We start from the raw sequence: 15,513 nt of genomic DNA on the forward strand, positions 1-15,513 counted from the left end.
AAGACCTACATGGGCTTCCAGTACGTTTCCGAGCACAATTCAAAGTGTTGGTACTGTCCTTTAAATCCCTAAACGGCCTCGGTCCAGTATACCTGAAGGAGCGTCTCCACCCCCATTGTTCTGCCCGGACACTGAGGTCCAGCGCCGAGGGCCTTCTGGCGGGTCCCTCGTTGCGAGAAGCCAAGGTACAGGGAACCAGGCAGAGGGCCTTCTCGGTGGTGGCACCTGCCCTGTGGAATGCTTTTCCACCAGATGTCAAAGAGAACAACAACTACCAGTCTTTTAGAAGACATCTAAAGGCAGCCCTGTTTAGGGAAGCTTTTAATGTTTGATGGATTTTAATATTTTGCTGGAAGCCGCCCAGAGTGGCTGGGGAAGCCCAGCCAGATGGGCGGGGTATAAATAACATATTATTATTATTATTATTATTATTATTATTATTATTATTATTATTGTCATGAATGGATAATGTAATTTTTTATTATTCTGTTATCATTTGGGTATTAGAATTCATCAGTTTCTTGCTCATTGCTTGCTCTTTCATTTTCCCATGTCTCACGTTACATGGTCTGCTGACCATGTACTTCTGCTCATACAGGAAGTGGTTTGAAGGACAAGTCTCATGCACAGGTAAATGGTTTAATGCACAATATGTCAGGCACTAAGTCAGAAAAAAGAGTCACAAACGCAAATTGTTCAGAGTGAGAGGTGGCACTTAACATTACATCATGTTGAATGTCATCTAAAGGATAAATTGAAGACAAATCTGGAGGTTCCTTCTAAAGCAAAGCCTCTGTTTAATTTCAGAACATAGCAAAAAACAAAACCCAGAAACAAACCCTTTCTAAGGCTGCAACTTGTCTCATGGAGTTTCCACTTACTCCTGATACCCACAGAATCCACACATGCAGGCAATTATTCAACTGGTGCTGCAAATGTCATCTGTGTTGCGCTGCTGGGATATGCTGCTGGATGGGATGTGGGTGTCGGTGTGGTCTAAACCACTGAGCTTCTTGGGCTTGCCGATCAGAAGGTTTGCAGTTCAATCCCTATGACGGGATGAGCTTCCGTTGCTCTGTCCCAACTCCTGCCAACCTAGCAGTTTGAAAGCACACCAGTGCAAGTAGATAAATAGGTACTGCTGCGGTGGGAAGGTAATCAGTGTTTCTGTGCGCAATGGCGGATCTTCATGCTCCAGCACCGGGGGTGGAGAGCAGGTGGGGGCGTGGCTAATGCACGTCAAGGGAGCGTGACGCGTTGCCTGCAGGTGTGTGGCACACATCCTGGGGGCGTGGCGCGTGGGGGCAGCCGCGATGGCACCCCACCAGGATTGTGGTGCCGGGGGAGGTGTGCTCCCCCCGCCCCCTCTTCCTCCGCCAGTGTCTGTGTGCTTGGCTTCCATCACGATGTCCCTTTGCACCAGAAGCAGTTTTGTCATGCTGGCCACATGATCCGGAAAACTGTCTGTGGACAAACGCTGGCTCCCTCGGCCTGAAAGTGAGATGAGTGCCGCAACCCCATAGTCGCCTTTGACTGGACTTAACTGTCCAGGCGTCCTTGGCCTTTACCTTTTACCTATCCTGCTGGGAATCCATGTTTGGTGAACGAACTTACTCCTCTACAGCAGCAGCGCATGATGTGGGGAGGGCAGATATGTTGCTGCAGCTTCCCACATTTGGGGTGCTGCATTTGCCAGGGCCGAGCAGGGCAAGGTGGCAGTGACGGAGCTTGCTGGACCCTCCTGCTTGACGGAAGGTGCCTCTTGCTGGAGTCCCGTAGAAAGCATCAGCACACATAATAATAATAATAATAATAATAATAATAATAATAATAATAATTTATTTATTTATTTATACCCCGCCCATCCAAGAGACATGTGCACAATATAAAGCGTATTAGCAGAGTCAGCAAAAGCAAAATTGTGTAGGAATTGTGGCATCAAGTATTTGATTATTTAGAGCCAAAGAAACATTACATTTTGTGTGAGCTCCTTCTCACACATCCTCTCTAGCTTTCTAGCTGGACAGAGAGCAAAGAGTTTGTTTGACTTCCACTCACACACACACAAAGTGACTTTCGCCCAGAGTGGCTGGGGGAACCTGGCCAGATGGGCGGGGTATAGATAATAAATTATTATTATTATTATTATTATTATTATTATTATTATTATTATTAGAAATAATAAGAAGAATTTATTATTGGCCAAGTACATTTTCCAACATACTTGGAATTTGTTTCGGCTACATTGCAATGTAAACATACACACACTGTTCCACTCACAATACAAATAAGCAAAGAAACCCACCCATAATTGACCTCCCCTTCAGCTACACACCTACAAATTTAACAATTTAACAGCACAAGGGAAAAAACTGCTCCCGTGCCTGGCCGATTTTGTATATGAAGACCTGTAGCGATGTCCAGATGGGAGTAAATCTAGCAGATGATGACCAGGATGTAAAGGATCTGCTACAATTCTCTCTGCTCTCTTCTTAACTCTGGTAGCATAGATTGTCTCTATTGTAGGCAAGCTAGCACCAATTACCCTCCGATCACGTGACTCTCTGCAATAGAGGCAGTGCCCACCTCATTTTGCCCATCTCGGGGAAAAAAGATAAGCTTATTCAAAGGAAGCTTAAACAGACTTGCAAATTATCTCAGGTTATCCTGGCCACCCTTAGCGAGCCAAATATAGATTCCAAGGAGGAAGGGAACCATCTCCAGACTCTGGCAGAGACCCTTCTACCCTCCAGAATTAGTGTTATCGTGGAACTTGGCAAATACCCATTTCAAAATATAAATTTGGTGCACTCGTAACATGGACCTACATGATGGTCCTAGTTCTTTAGTCAGAACCAGAGAATAACTCCTTTCTCCTACTCTCCTTGTATATACAGTGGTGCCTCGCTAGACGAATTTAATTCGTTCCACAGGTCTTTTCTTATAATGAAAAATTCGTCTAGTGAATCCCATAGGAATGCATTGAATTTTTTTTTTAAAAAAATTGCCCATAGGAACGCATTAATTAAATTTCAATGCATTCCTATGGGAAACCGCGATTCGCTAGACGAATTTTTCATAAAACGAATTCGTCTAGCGAGGCAACCTCTGCTAGAAAAAAATCCTTTCGTTAAGCGGAAATTCCGTTAAGCAGGGCATTCGTTAAGCGAGGCACCACTGTACTGTATATATATATATCTCCCCTCCAACTTCTCTGCAGAACTTGGAGACAACACTGTCATAGCAATGTCATAAAAAGTGTCATTTTGATTTACTTACTTAATATTAGCATTCCTCTGAAGAAGTTATTCATGGCTCTGTTTTTCCAAAGAACAGAATCTGCATACTTAATGAATAGCTATGTGAAGACACCTATGAACTGTCTTCGAGGCATTTGCTGTCAAAATGTGGTTGAGGATGTTATTCTTTATTCATTCAACTGCCCATTGTATGCCTTGCTGAGGAACAGGTATGTTTCCCTTATATTTGTAATGGTATGTCTGCTAAACAGGAGTCTGTGAAAAGTTGTTACTTGCTTTCTAATTTGGACAAATCTGTGATTTGCAAACTTGCTTTTTTTTTTTTTACTTTTGTAGCACAAAAAGCTTATTAATTGTCACAGGGACCATTTCACTGGCAAGCTTTTTCAGAGTTCTATTTTATTCACCATTTGAAATTCATTTAAAAATATTAGACACTGCAAACACGCACATTGTGAACGATTTCAAATACATTTCCAGTGTGTGCTGGAAATAGGGATAGAGCAATCTGTCAGTTTCAGTTTCATTTCTTATTCTCCCCCCCCCCCCGTCTTAGCTTCAATTTTCTTGGGGGGGGGGGAAATCTCGCAGACAACTGTCAGCATTTTAGTTCAAATGTCTCCTAATATACACATTTTGGTATACAATCTTACCTAACGTACACATTGCGCAGTCAGGCAGAGTCCCCCCCCCAAAAAAAAAACCCTTGGCAGCCCCGAGCAGAATAATGACACAAGACCACGTTTTATGGGATTAAAATTGGCCACAACTTTATTAAAATTCAGATGTAGGAAGACCTTGGCTCAGGCATTGGGCGTATATCCCTCCCAGCCCCCAGCCGGGGGTGGGGTGCTCTTCAGGGTTGTCCAGCATGTGTGAGGGTTGGGCTAACTCTGGAGAACATATGTTCAAGCAGATAGCCCTCCCCCCCGATCGCCGCCGCTGGAAGGGGAGGGCAATAACAGCCAATTGGCATCACCAAATGCCCCCCCAATTGCCCTATTTTTGGGAACCCTGTTATCGCCGCCACAATGGGGCGGGAGTCACCGCCCCCACGCCCCTCCCCTTTATGTAAATGACTAAAGGATTCCGCCCAAGGCCTGCATCTGCCAAGTTGTGACGAATTGCTACGGGAAAGGTGAAACCTGCCAATGCAGGGAAATTCCTTTCCAGCCCTTCAACAGCAGCCTTGTCGTAGCAGCGCCTGCGTTGCGTGTACGCCTGTGAAAGCAAATAACCTGTAAAGCAAGCATTAATTCAGGGAGTGGAGGGTGGGAAAGCTCTGAATCCGTCAGCTGCTTCCCAAGAATGGCTCCTCTTCTCTGTGTGCAGGTAAGCCTACCTGTTCCTACCTGGCCGAAACCCCTGGCACGCCTCCCTTCGGCCGGATTGGTCAGCTAACTGAGTGGGCAGTGATACCAGCCTCCAGCCTCAGGTAGGCAGTGCCGGCTTCCAAACTTCCAGAGCTGCCTCAGGGATCCCAGGGGGGCTGCACGAGACTGCGCAAAATGCAGTCTTTTATGTTGGGGAAGCAGTCATTTCTGCAATCAGTTGTACCTATCATGATGCTAATACGGTAGCTTCATCTTAATGCGCACTTCCCCCTGATATATACATTTATATACAAATGATTTGGCTTGAGAACTGCACTACAAAATTTGCAAAAGTGCAAATTTCAAAGGATAGCTGTATTTTGGTTCTCATATTGTTTTAGGAAGTGCAAATCAGATATGCTTGCAATAAAAGACACACAAATGCAAATTTATCCCCTATGCCTAGTTGTGCGTGGCAGCTGTCCAAGGCAGCAGGGGTAAGTTTTGTCCAAGAGTTGTAAATAAACCAAGTTACTTGGCATTATTAGAAAGAGTACTTATTATACATTTTGAATTTCAGTATCAATCTTCAGATTATTGCCTGAGGTTATATATATAAAAAATCCTTCTACATAAATCAAGCTAACTTAGAAATGTTGGAACAGCTGTCTGAAGTGTGACAGATAAAGACATAATGTTGAAACATCTGCCACCATGTGTCTAAATGCTGATTTAATTATTTATTAATTACATATGAACAGTGAGTTCTCCCCATCTTGACAGAAATTATTTCCGAGTCTAACAGCTCAGCCCTGAAGAGGGAAGCAGTGCTGCGTGCCAATCCCTTATTTTCGTTTCAGTCTATCACTTGCCTTACCCAACCCAACAGAGCCCTCAAAAAAAGCCCACAATGTCCATGTAAAAGAGCAAAACTGAGCACTAAAACTACCACAAGACAGCAACTGGAAATGAATTAAAAGCCGCAGTTTAAATAGGAAGAGCAGGTAACGTACATTTTTGAAATAGTTTGGTCATCCAACCCCAAAAATCTACAAAAGAAGTTTGAGGGTGCCCATAGGCCTTTGGGCAAGATGCAGTTTGACTTACTTTCCTTTGCATAAAACAATCCCGAAGGAGGCCCCCAACCCGCTCACAGGTTCTTGTATGGCCAGTGGAAATAGTTGGCCCTGGCAAGTATTAACCACTCTCAATTCCAACCTGATAATTGCCACCTGCCCAGATTTTAACTTGCCTGAATTAATTTTAAGATGTATTTTAATTAATTGATGTCTGTTTTTATGCATATTGTGTTGTTTTTATGATGTTAGCCACTCTGAGCCTGGCCTCGGCAGGGAAATAATAATAATAAAAATAAAATAAAATAAACAGATCCTCCTCTCTGCCCATTGAGATGGAAGCCCATGGGCAAGGAAGGTCTGTTCTCACAAGCTTCCCCCTTGCTGGCATCTATAATAGCAAAAAGGAGTAACGCCGGCAGAGTACTGGTGGTGGATTCCTTGGATACAAAACAGTCCCACTGGCACACTCCCAGAAAACCCCCTCCATCTGCCCTTATACAACTTCAGCTGTCCAATGCTAAACCAGCAGGCCTTGGCAGGTCCTCCTATTCTTCTGCCACTTTCCCCTACTACTCTCCATCCCTTAATAAGAAAGGAAATTGTGTTCTAAAGAGTAGATAAAGTTTTGGCAAAATTTGCATGGGTGGGATCATGCAGGGCTTTTGTCGTCACCTTCCTCTGAGGGGTGTTGTTGAGTCTCCCTCCTTCCCTTCTACAAATCTTCCAACCAGTGCCCTGTGCTCTTTCAGTAGCCTTCCCTGGTGACACAACTTCAAGCCCAGGGGAAGACGTCTTCACACTGGGCTTCTTAAGATCAGAAAGTGCAAGCAGCCAGGGGGGCTGCAAAGTGCTGGGGAAAATTTTACTGGAAGGGGGAAAGAAACCTCAGCTCTTACTGATAGAAAGTTCTTCCCAATGTCTCCTTTCTTGTAACTTGAATCCATTAGTTTGGGTCCTATCCCTTAGGGCAGGAGAAAACAAGCTTGCTCCATCTTCCATTCAACAGCCCTGTGCATATTCGAAGATGGATATCATTATCTTGTCTCCTTTGCCAAGATGCCATTGTAAAGGTGGCATTTTGGGGGGGGGGTATGCTGCCGAGGAGGCAGCAGATGTGATCTCCAAGGGGAGCATTGCAGCCATTGCCACCATTGCGTGCCCAGGCGGAGACCCCCTGACCCCAGGCAACACCCGGGTGGAATAACGACTCGTGACAACATGTTATGGAATTAAAATTGGCCACAACTTTATTAAACGTTCAGATGTAGGAAGACCTTGGCTTAGGCATTGGGCGTTAATCCCTCCCAGTCCCCCGCCGGGGATCTGGGGTACATCAGGGTTAATCAATCTGTCTGGGGATTTCACCCCAACACAGGGGAGTGCACTGATGACAACCTTTCAGCGTATGGCCAGTGACTCCCCTCAACCCAACCCCTTTAACGGGGAACCTTGGGATTGCCGCCACAGGGGGAGCGTGTGTCACCGATTCATGCCCCCCCCCATTTAGGGAAGAGAGACTAAAAGATTCCACCCAAGGTCTATAACCACCAAAGTTGTGACATTTTGCTATGGGGAAGGTGAAACCTGCCAATGCGTGGGAAATCCCTTCCTGGTCCTTTAACAGCAACCATCGTATGACCGCAGCACTGCCCACATACCTGTAAACTTCTTTACAAGTTAACCTGCAATAAAAAGGTAAAGGTAAAGGGCCCCCTTGACCATCAGGTCCAGTCGTGTCTGACTCTGGGGTTGCGGCGCTCATCTCGCTCTATAGGCCGAGGGAGCCGGTGTTTGTCCACAGACAGCTTCCAGGTCATGTGGCCAGCATGACAAAGCTGCTTCTGGCGAACCAGAGCAGCGCACGGAAACGCCGTTTACCTTCCCGCCGGAGCGGTCCCTATTTCTCTACTTGCAATAAAAGGCCTAAATGAAAGTACTGGTAGGGTAGGGAGGGTGAAGCTCTGGAGCCGACTGAGAGCTCCCAGGTAGGCTCCACCCCCCTTTTATGCTTACAGAGCGGACTGGAGTGAAGACTACTCCTTCTTGGTCTGCTCCCCTGGCTCTGCCTCCCCAGTCATGATTGATTATTTGGACTGAGGTTTGGGAGGAACCTCAAGGTTTGCGACCTGGGGAGGTGGTCCAGAAGTGCTCTGCCAGGAGTCACGTAGGACCGGGGGTGCTGCCTGTGGGCCCGCAAAGGGTGCCCTCCGTTTGAGGTGGAGAGCGGTCATTGCAGCAGCAGGCAATCCATTCCTTGGATGCTGGATCTGTTGCCCCTGTGGATCCTGCCACCTGGCCTTGCCTCATGAGTAGGCCAGCTCTGCTCATGTCTGTGCATTCCACTCAAGCTGGTGTGAACCAGCTTAGTGGCTGGTTTTGATCATTGCTGAGACTAGATTTTTCACTTGGTTTGTTTTCTTGTATGGAAAATATTATACCACTGTTAGAGGCAGAGAGCCATACTTTTCATCCCTCTTCACAAGCAGGTGAACAATGAAACTAGGAAGAAGGGCACTTTTAATTCAAATATGAAATTCTGGAGTAACACACAATGCTCTTATTAAAGGGCATGTCTGTGAAAAAGCAGCCGGTAATAAATTGATTATTTCTCAGACCTGTTTTTAATCTGTCACCTTCTTATATTATAGCCTGTGAAGAGACCCCTTAGAGAAGTGAACACCTGCAGTTTCTTAAGAGGATTTAATAATGCTTCCATGGGAAACAGGATGAAAGCAGACAGGAGGATGTGGTCCTTGAACTGATTTCACAGTAGAAGAAGCATATTTCTTCCTTGGTCTTCAAGCAATTGACTCTCCCAGGTGCACTTCTTTGGCAAAGAGAATATACAGTACCTTTTAATCTGCTTCTGAGTTTGTGTCTGCCTGCATTAATGGGAAAGAGGGAAATGAGGCTTCATCTTGTTTCAAGAAGGGAAACCTCAGCTCCTGCACTTGACAAATTTGCTTTGAATTTCCATCCTTTGCTGACTCACTTTTTAACAGAGAATCCAGATAATGCTATTGTCAAATGGTTGCAGTCCAGTGCTTCCTGCATTGCCCTAGGGTGTTTTTTTTTCTTTCACAGTCCTGAAAATATGCAAGATTTCATGAAGCGCCCACTACAGCATAGTCATTCCCCATCAGTGGCAATCCTCTCTGCCAATGCAGGCCAGCACAGGGTAGGACTTTGGTTGTTGTTGTTTAGTCGTTTAGTCGTGTCCGACTCTTTGTGACCCCATGGACCATAGCACGCCAGGCACTCCTGTCTTCCACTGCCTCCCACAGTTTGGTCAAACTCATGTTCGTAGCTTTGAGAACACTGTCCAACCATCTCGTCCTCTGTCGTCCCCTTCTCCTAGTGCCCTCAATCTTTCCCAACATCAGGGTCTTTTCCAGAGAGTCTTCTCTTCTCATGAGGTGGCCAAAGTATTGGAGCCTCAGCTTCACGATCTGTCCTTCCAGTGAGCACTCAGGGCTGATTTCCTTCAGAATGAATGGATAGGTTTGATCCTCTTGCAGTCCATGGGACTCTCAAGAGTCTCCTCCAGCACCATAATTTATTTGGTAATTTACCGGACTTTGGTAATCTTTGGTAATATGGCGCCCTGAGCAAGGCCAACATTTGGTGCCCCCAAATGGATCTTCTCAGTTATAGATCTTCACAATAGACCTGTGCAGTGGAATATCCCCCACCACCCTAAACCCAGCGCTGGGCCAGTGAAGAGGTGGTTGTGTGCAATCCTGCCCACCCCCCACCCCACCCACAAACATTGGGGTGGTGGAACTTTTCTGTGATTTGATAGTGAAACATATGGTATATATATGAAGCCAAAGCGAGAACAGCAACAAAAACTCGGTGCACTTAAGTTGTAACTTGTGTGTGTGTGTGTGTGTGTGTGTGTGTGTGTGTTCTCTTTATGTATCAATCTGATGCATTTCAGACTCTTTCTCAGGAAGCCCCCCCCCCAAAAGATACAAATCTATTTACTGTCATGTAAAATGCAATCACTCATATTATTATCATTTCCCAAAACATATATCCACTGATAAGGATATATATGTTTTGAAAAATTGCTGTGACGTTTTAAAATGTAATGTTGGAGTATTAGAGTTGCATATAGTATCTTTTTCACATAATGTGAAGTGTTTCACACCAGAATGAATAATATGAATGAATGATTGCATTTTACACTGTTGCAAAAGTGATTTGGATATTTTCATAGCTCCCCGAGGAAGAGCTTGTAGGGGCTTAAAATGTATTGGACGTTTAAAGAAAAAACTGAGGATATTCAGAAGCTTATTTGAAACATTCATTTTGGCGGAGCATTGTGTGTGTGTGTGTGTCTGTTTGTGTGTCTGTGTCTGTGTGTGGAGAGAAAGAGAGAGAGAGAGAGAGAGAGAGAGAGAGAGAGAGAGAGAGAGAGAGAGAGAGAAGAACACAGACAATCCCTTTGTTTTTCTCACTATGAAAAAGTGATATCTCTGTTTCTCTGTTCTGACGCTTTATTTCACAAAGTTCAGTTTTATCTTCAAAAGGTTCTGGGGGGCCAAGCTAGATATGAAGGCAGCAGTGTGGGGTTTTTGTTTTTGTTTTTTTTATATAAAAAAAAACTACATGTACAAAAGACTCCTGCTTGTTTTTAACATCAAAAGTGAGATGCTGGCAAGCGATGCTGAGGAATCCTTGCATTTCCCTTAGTATGCCTTCTGAACTTTTATCCAGCAATGGACATCTAATTCATATAGATTTCACATTGCAAACTGCTTCTGCACCATTTCCTTAATTTCATTCAGGGTTGCTGTTGGGCCCCAGCCCAGATCAGCCCCAGCAAGCACGGTTAATGGTCAGGGACTTACAGGCCAGAGAAACCCTGACTCTGATTTAACTGCTACTGATTCCTTCATTCTGAATCAGTCGAAGCGTGTTACCTCCGCCGAGCAAATTTCACATAATTTTGTAACCAATCAGATTTATTTATTTTATTTCATAAAATTTTCACACCACTTGATTGTAAGAAAGAAAGAAAAACTCAAAGCAGTTGACAGAAAGGCAGAACAATAAAATCAAGGGGGGGATCACAATACTTTAAAACTTTCAAAAATTTAAAATACAGTCAAACCTCTTCTTACGTCTGCCTCCACTTGCATCCGTTTTGCCCAGCGTCTATGGCAAACCCGGAAGTAACCAGCAGTTTGCTGCCGTTCACACATGTGCAGATCGCCGCCTGTGCCTGTGCACAACAGCGCCTCTCCCAGCGACCCGTTTCGACTTCTGGACGGGCCTCCGGAATGGATTGTGGTCATGAGTAGAGGTTCCACTGTACTAAAATTGATTAACATTCATGCCAGCATTTCTAAGCACCTGGGTAAAGGTAAAGGTAAAGGGACCCCTGACAGTTAAGTCCAGTCATGAACGACTCTGGGGTTGTGGTGCTCATCTCGCTTTACTGGCAAAGGGAGCTGGCGTTTGTCGGCAGACAGCTTCCGGGTCATGTGGCCAGCATGACCAAGCTGCTTCTGGCAAACCAGAGCAGTGCACGGAAACACCGTTTACCTTCCCACCAGAGCGATATCTTCTTGTACTTGACGTGTTTTCGATCTGCTAGGTTGGCAGGGGCTGGGGCCGAGCAACGGGAGCTCACCCCGTCGCAGGGATTTGAACCGCCGACCTTCTGATCGGCAAGCCCTAGGCTCAGTGGTTTAGACCACAGCGCCACCTGCATCCCATAAGCACCCGGGTAGGCTTCTCTAAACAAGATTGTTTCTAAGAGGTGCTGAAAGGAACATGCTGCAAGTGCCTGCTTGATATTGATGGGCAAGGAGCTTCCAAGTGGAGGAGTATACCCTTCAAGTGCATAGGAAATGCCAAGATCGTCAACTTAAGCCACCGCGGCTTCATACTTTCCCACGCAGAGTCCTGAATTCCCAAGCAGCCTTCCCTTCAGTACAACATTTCAATGTGTTTATTGGAAGTTCAGGTCTGTGCACCCCACATTTCTTAGATCCATGCAGTGTTTTGTTTTGTTTTGTATTTTTAAGATCTTCACCATGAAGTTCTTACAGTAACCACAACACTTTTTCAGATACACTGAAATAGGAGTTCCCAGGCGCTTATGTGGAGAAGGGGTGGGGTGGGGAGGGGGTATCACTCAGAAGGGTGGTGGAAGTGGGTGATTGACTGACTGATAGCTGTTGATGACTGAAAATGACTGCAAATGGTTTTGCATGAAAAAGCAAGGGTTGAGATGGCTGAAGACCGCTTTATCATGTATAATGAGATAAGAATCCTATGTCTCTGTTCAAACCAGGTCCCTCCATGGTTTTGAGCTTGGTGATAAGTTGTAATTCAGCAACTTCTCTTTCCAGTCTATTTCTGAAATTCTTTTTTAGTAAGACAGCTACTTTGAGATCATGTATAGAATGTCCTGGGAGATTGAAGTGTTCTCCTACTGGTTTCTCTGTCTTCTTTCAGTGTATCTGAAGAAGTGCATGCACACGAAAGCTCATACCAAAATAAAACTTAGTTGGTCTTTAAGGTGCTACTGAAGGAATTTTTTTATTTTACTTCGACCCAGACCAACACGGCTACCTACCTGTAACCACAACACTTTTAACACTGGGTGGGGGGAGGTGCTGGCACCCTTGGGTACCCACCGAAAAAAAGGACTGAATCGATGCCTCCCCCTCAGTAAATTATGGCGTCGCTTCCTGGTTTTATGAAAACAAGATCTGGGCCACTTGAATGCTCCCAAGAAAGATTTTCAGCATTTTCCTGCTCCTCAGTTGGTTGGTTTCCTATAAAGAAAGAGGTGGCTGCTTGGCTCTAACTTGCTTCATTCTGTTGCTATGTCTGGTTTCCATTCCTGCCCCAGCCTCAGGGGAGGAGACGCGGCTAGAGAGGGGCTCTGATGTAGAATATGCCCCTATTTTCTTCTGATGCTAAACCATCAGGTTCTTACAAACGCAGGACGAGAATTATGTGGCACTCATAGCACTGCCAATTCTGCCGACCGAAGCCACGCAGACATGTCACAGAGGGCAAATTTAGTCAGCTGAGAGAGAGAACAATGTTCCTTAAATTATTCACATGGCTAGTAAATGGCTGCACTGCCACCCCTAGACAATGCGGCTGATCAGTTTCGACTAGGCAATGGCATTGCTGATAGCAGGTAAAGTCAATTGAGAAGGGGAGCACATTGTGGTAAGTGAATAGGCAAATATTTCACAAGGAGTGTTGAAAAAATATATATTTTAGAAAAATACTACAGGCATATTTTTTTTACACTGTTCAAGAAATTAACACACATCCTCTTTGAAGTTTTAACTCAGCCCTAATCACATATTCACAACCACAATAGTAAACTAGAGCCTCAATAATTGTAACTAGCAGACAAGTCTTGAACTTCAACCTGCAGCTTCTTAATCTTGGCTGCATGGTTCGGTTATCAAAAGGTTTCCTCCCAGATCCTGTAGATCTTGCTATGGTGTAGCTGTTAGCTATTGCTGAATATATTGCTAAGAAGGAAAACATGTCTCAAGAACTGTTCTGTTTGATGAGACCCAGTTGGATTAAGGGATTCATGACAAATATTAAATGATGCCAGCATGGTTGCTAAGCCACTTTGGTAAGAATAAAAAAGCCTGTAATAAAGGAACACTGGAAATTATATCTATTATTACTATTCTGCTAACAATAACAGTAACAGTGGGAACTCTGGATTCGAGAGACCATTGAGATTAAAAAAAGCTTTCTGGGGATGCAGAACAATTAATTATTACTATCATTTAAAAAGCTATGTTAATCCTGATGATCTTGTGAACTCAGACTTCCCACTGTGAGTACTATTATAACTGCATTAGTATATCATATATATTTTTTAAAAAAACTCTTCTTCCAGCCAATTAATATTAGCTTCCTTCTTTAAAGAAAATAAAACCACACACAATGCCCACAGTTAAATTCATACATTCAACAAGAAAAGAGATCTAGAAGTTGGTCTTTCTTCTTATGCAAAAGTGATGAAATTTATGCATGAACAAATTGACTTAAGCGAGCAGCTCAGAATTATTCCTTTACAAATAGGACAGAACAGTACTTCATATTGCGGTGTGTGCCTTGGCTGATGATGAAAGTCTCTTAAATGCCACATTACCAATTCAGAGGCAGCAGTTTAACATGGGCAATAGCAGGTAGTTAAATGACCTTGATTATGAGCAAGTGACAAACATATGGAGGCCAAACGTGGAGGGTGAAGGGGGAATCAGAGCATGTCCCATTTTAGGTAAACACATCTGTCTGGTTTAACTTCTCCGTAAACTGGAAGTGGAATTCAAAGAGCAGCTTCAGGCACACAGGAAAATTTGGCTATGCCTTTTCCTTCGACACACACAGAGGTCATATGACAAACTGCTTTTGAAAATCCCTTTGAAAGAATATTGTTATGTGGCATGGAGAGATTATGTCTGAGAACCAAACTGGATCTGATGGAGCCGTATCTTCCCATTTAAACATGGAACTGGCCCAGTTAAGAAGAAGGGAGCTATCATTGGACTGTAGTATTATGCAGCTTTTTGTGTGTGTGTGTGTGTGTGTGTGTGTGTGTGTGTGTGTGTGTGTGTGTGTACAGGTGAAACTCGGAAAATTAGAATATCGTCGAACAGTGCATTTATTTCAGTAATGCAACTTAAAAGGTAAAACCAATATATGAGATAGATGCATGACATGCAAAGCAAGATATGTCAAGCCTTTATTTGTTGTAATTGTAATTATTTGTCATTAGGCGGGTCAATTATAAATGGAATGTAATTAATGAAATGTAATAGCGATGTTTATTTTTGTATTATTGTAACTATTTGTTTTATTACTGTGGAATTTCCTAAAGAAAGCATTTGTAAAAATAAAAATAAAAAATAAAAAATTGCATTACTGAAATAAATGCACTTTTCGACGATATTCTAATTTCACCTGTAATTTTTCAGATTTTGAAATTTACAAACAGTTGCCAAACAACCAAAATAAAAAGAGGATTCCATAGATTCCCTCCTCCCCTTCTTCTCTATTAATCCAAATCTATTAAATCTCCATTGAAACCATAAAGGTAAAGGGACCCCTGACCATTAGGTCCAGTCGTGACCGACTCTGGGGTTGCGGCGCTCATCTCGCGTTATTGGCCAAGGGAGCTGGCGTACAGCTTCCAGGTCATGTGGCCAGCATGACAAAGCTGCTTCTGGCGAACCAGAGCAGCACACGTTTATCTTCCCGCTGTAGAGGTACCTATTTATCTACTTGCACTTAGATGTGCTTTCGAACTGCTAGGTTGGCAGGAGCTGAGACCGAGCAACGGAAGCTCACCCCATCGTGGGGATTCGAACCGCCGACCTTCTGATCGGCAAGCCCTAGGCATCCCACCCGCATCCCATCGCAACCATAGTTAAACGTTAAACTACTAGTATCATTCCAACCCTACTAATAATTTTAATCATTTACAATGGTTTTTAAGGTAAATTATATATTTCCCCCATTTCTTATTAAAATTTTGGTCTTCCTGGCAGAGGCATAGCGAGGTCAGGTGGTACTCTGTGCAGAATTCCCCCCCACACACATTGATGACTTGGGGTAGGATTGGGAGTCGTGGGCGGGCAGTGCGCTGAATTTCACCCCCCTCAGCGATGACACCCGGGGTGGCCTGCCACCCCGCCCCCTTCCTACACCTCTGCTTCCTGGTTTCTAATTCTTCTGGTCATTTTTGCCATTTTGGCATAATCCACTAACTGCTGGCACTGTGAACAAGCCAAGGGGTGGTTCTCCCATATGTATCGGGAATGCCCAGAGGTAGGGGGATTTTGGAATAAAATCCTTAAG

Source organism: Zootoca vivipara, chromosome 13 (assembly GCF_963506605.1).
Source record: "Zootoca vivipara chromosome 13, rZooViv1.1, whole genome shotgun sequence".
NCBI classification, from domain to species: domain Eukaryota; kingdom Metazoa; phylum Chordata; class Lepidosauria; order Squamata; family Lacertidae; genus Zootoca; species Zootoca vivipara.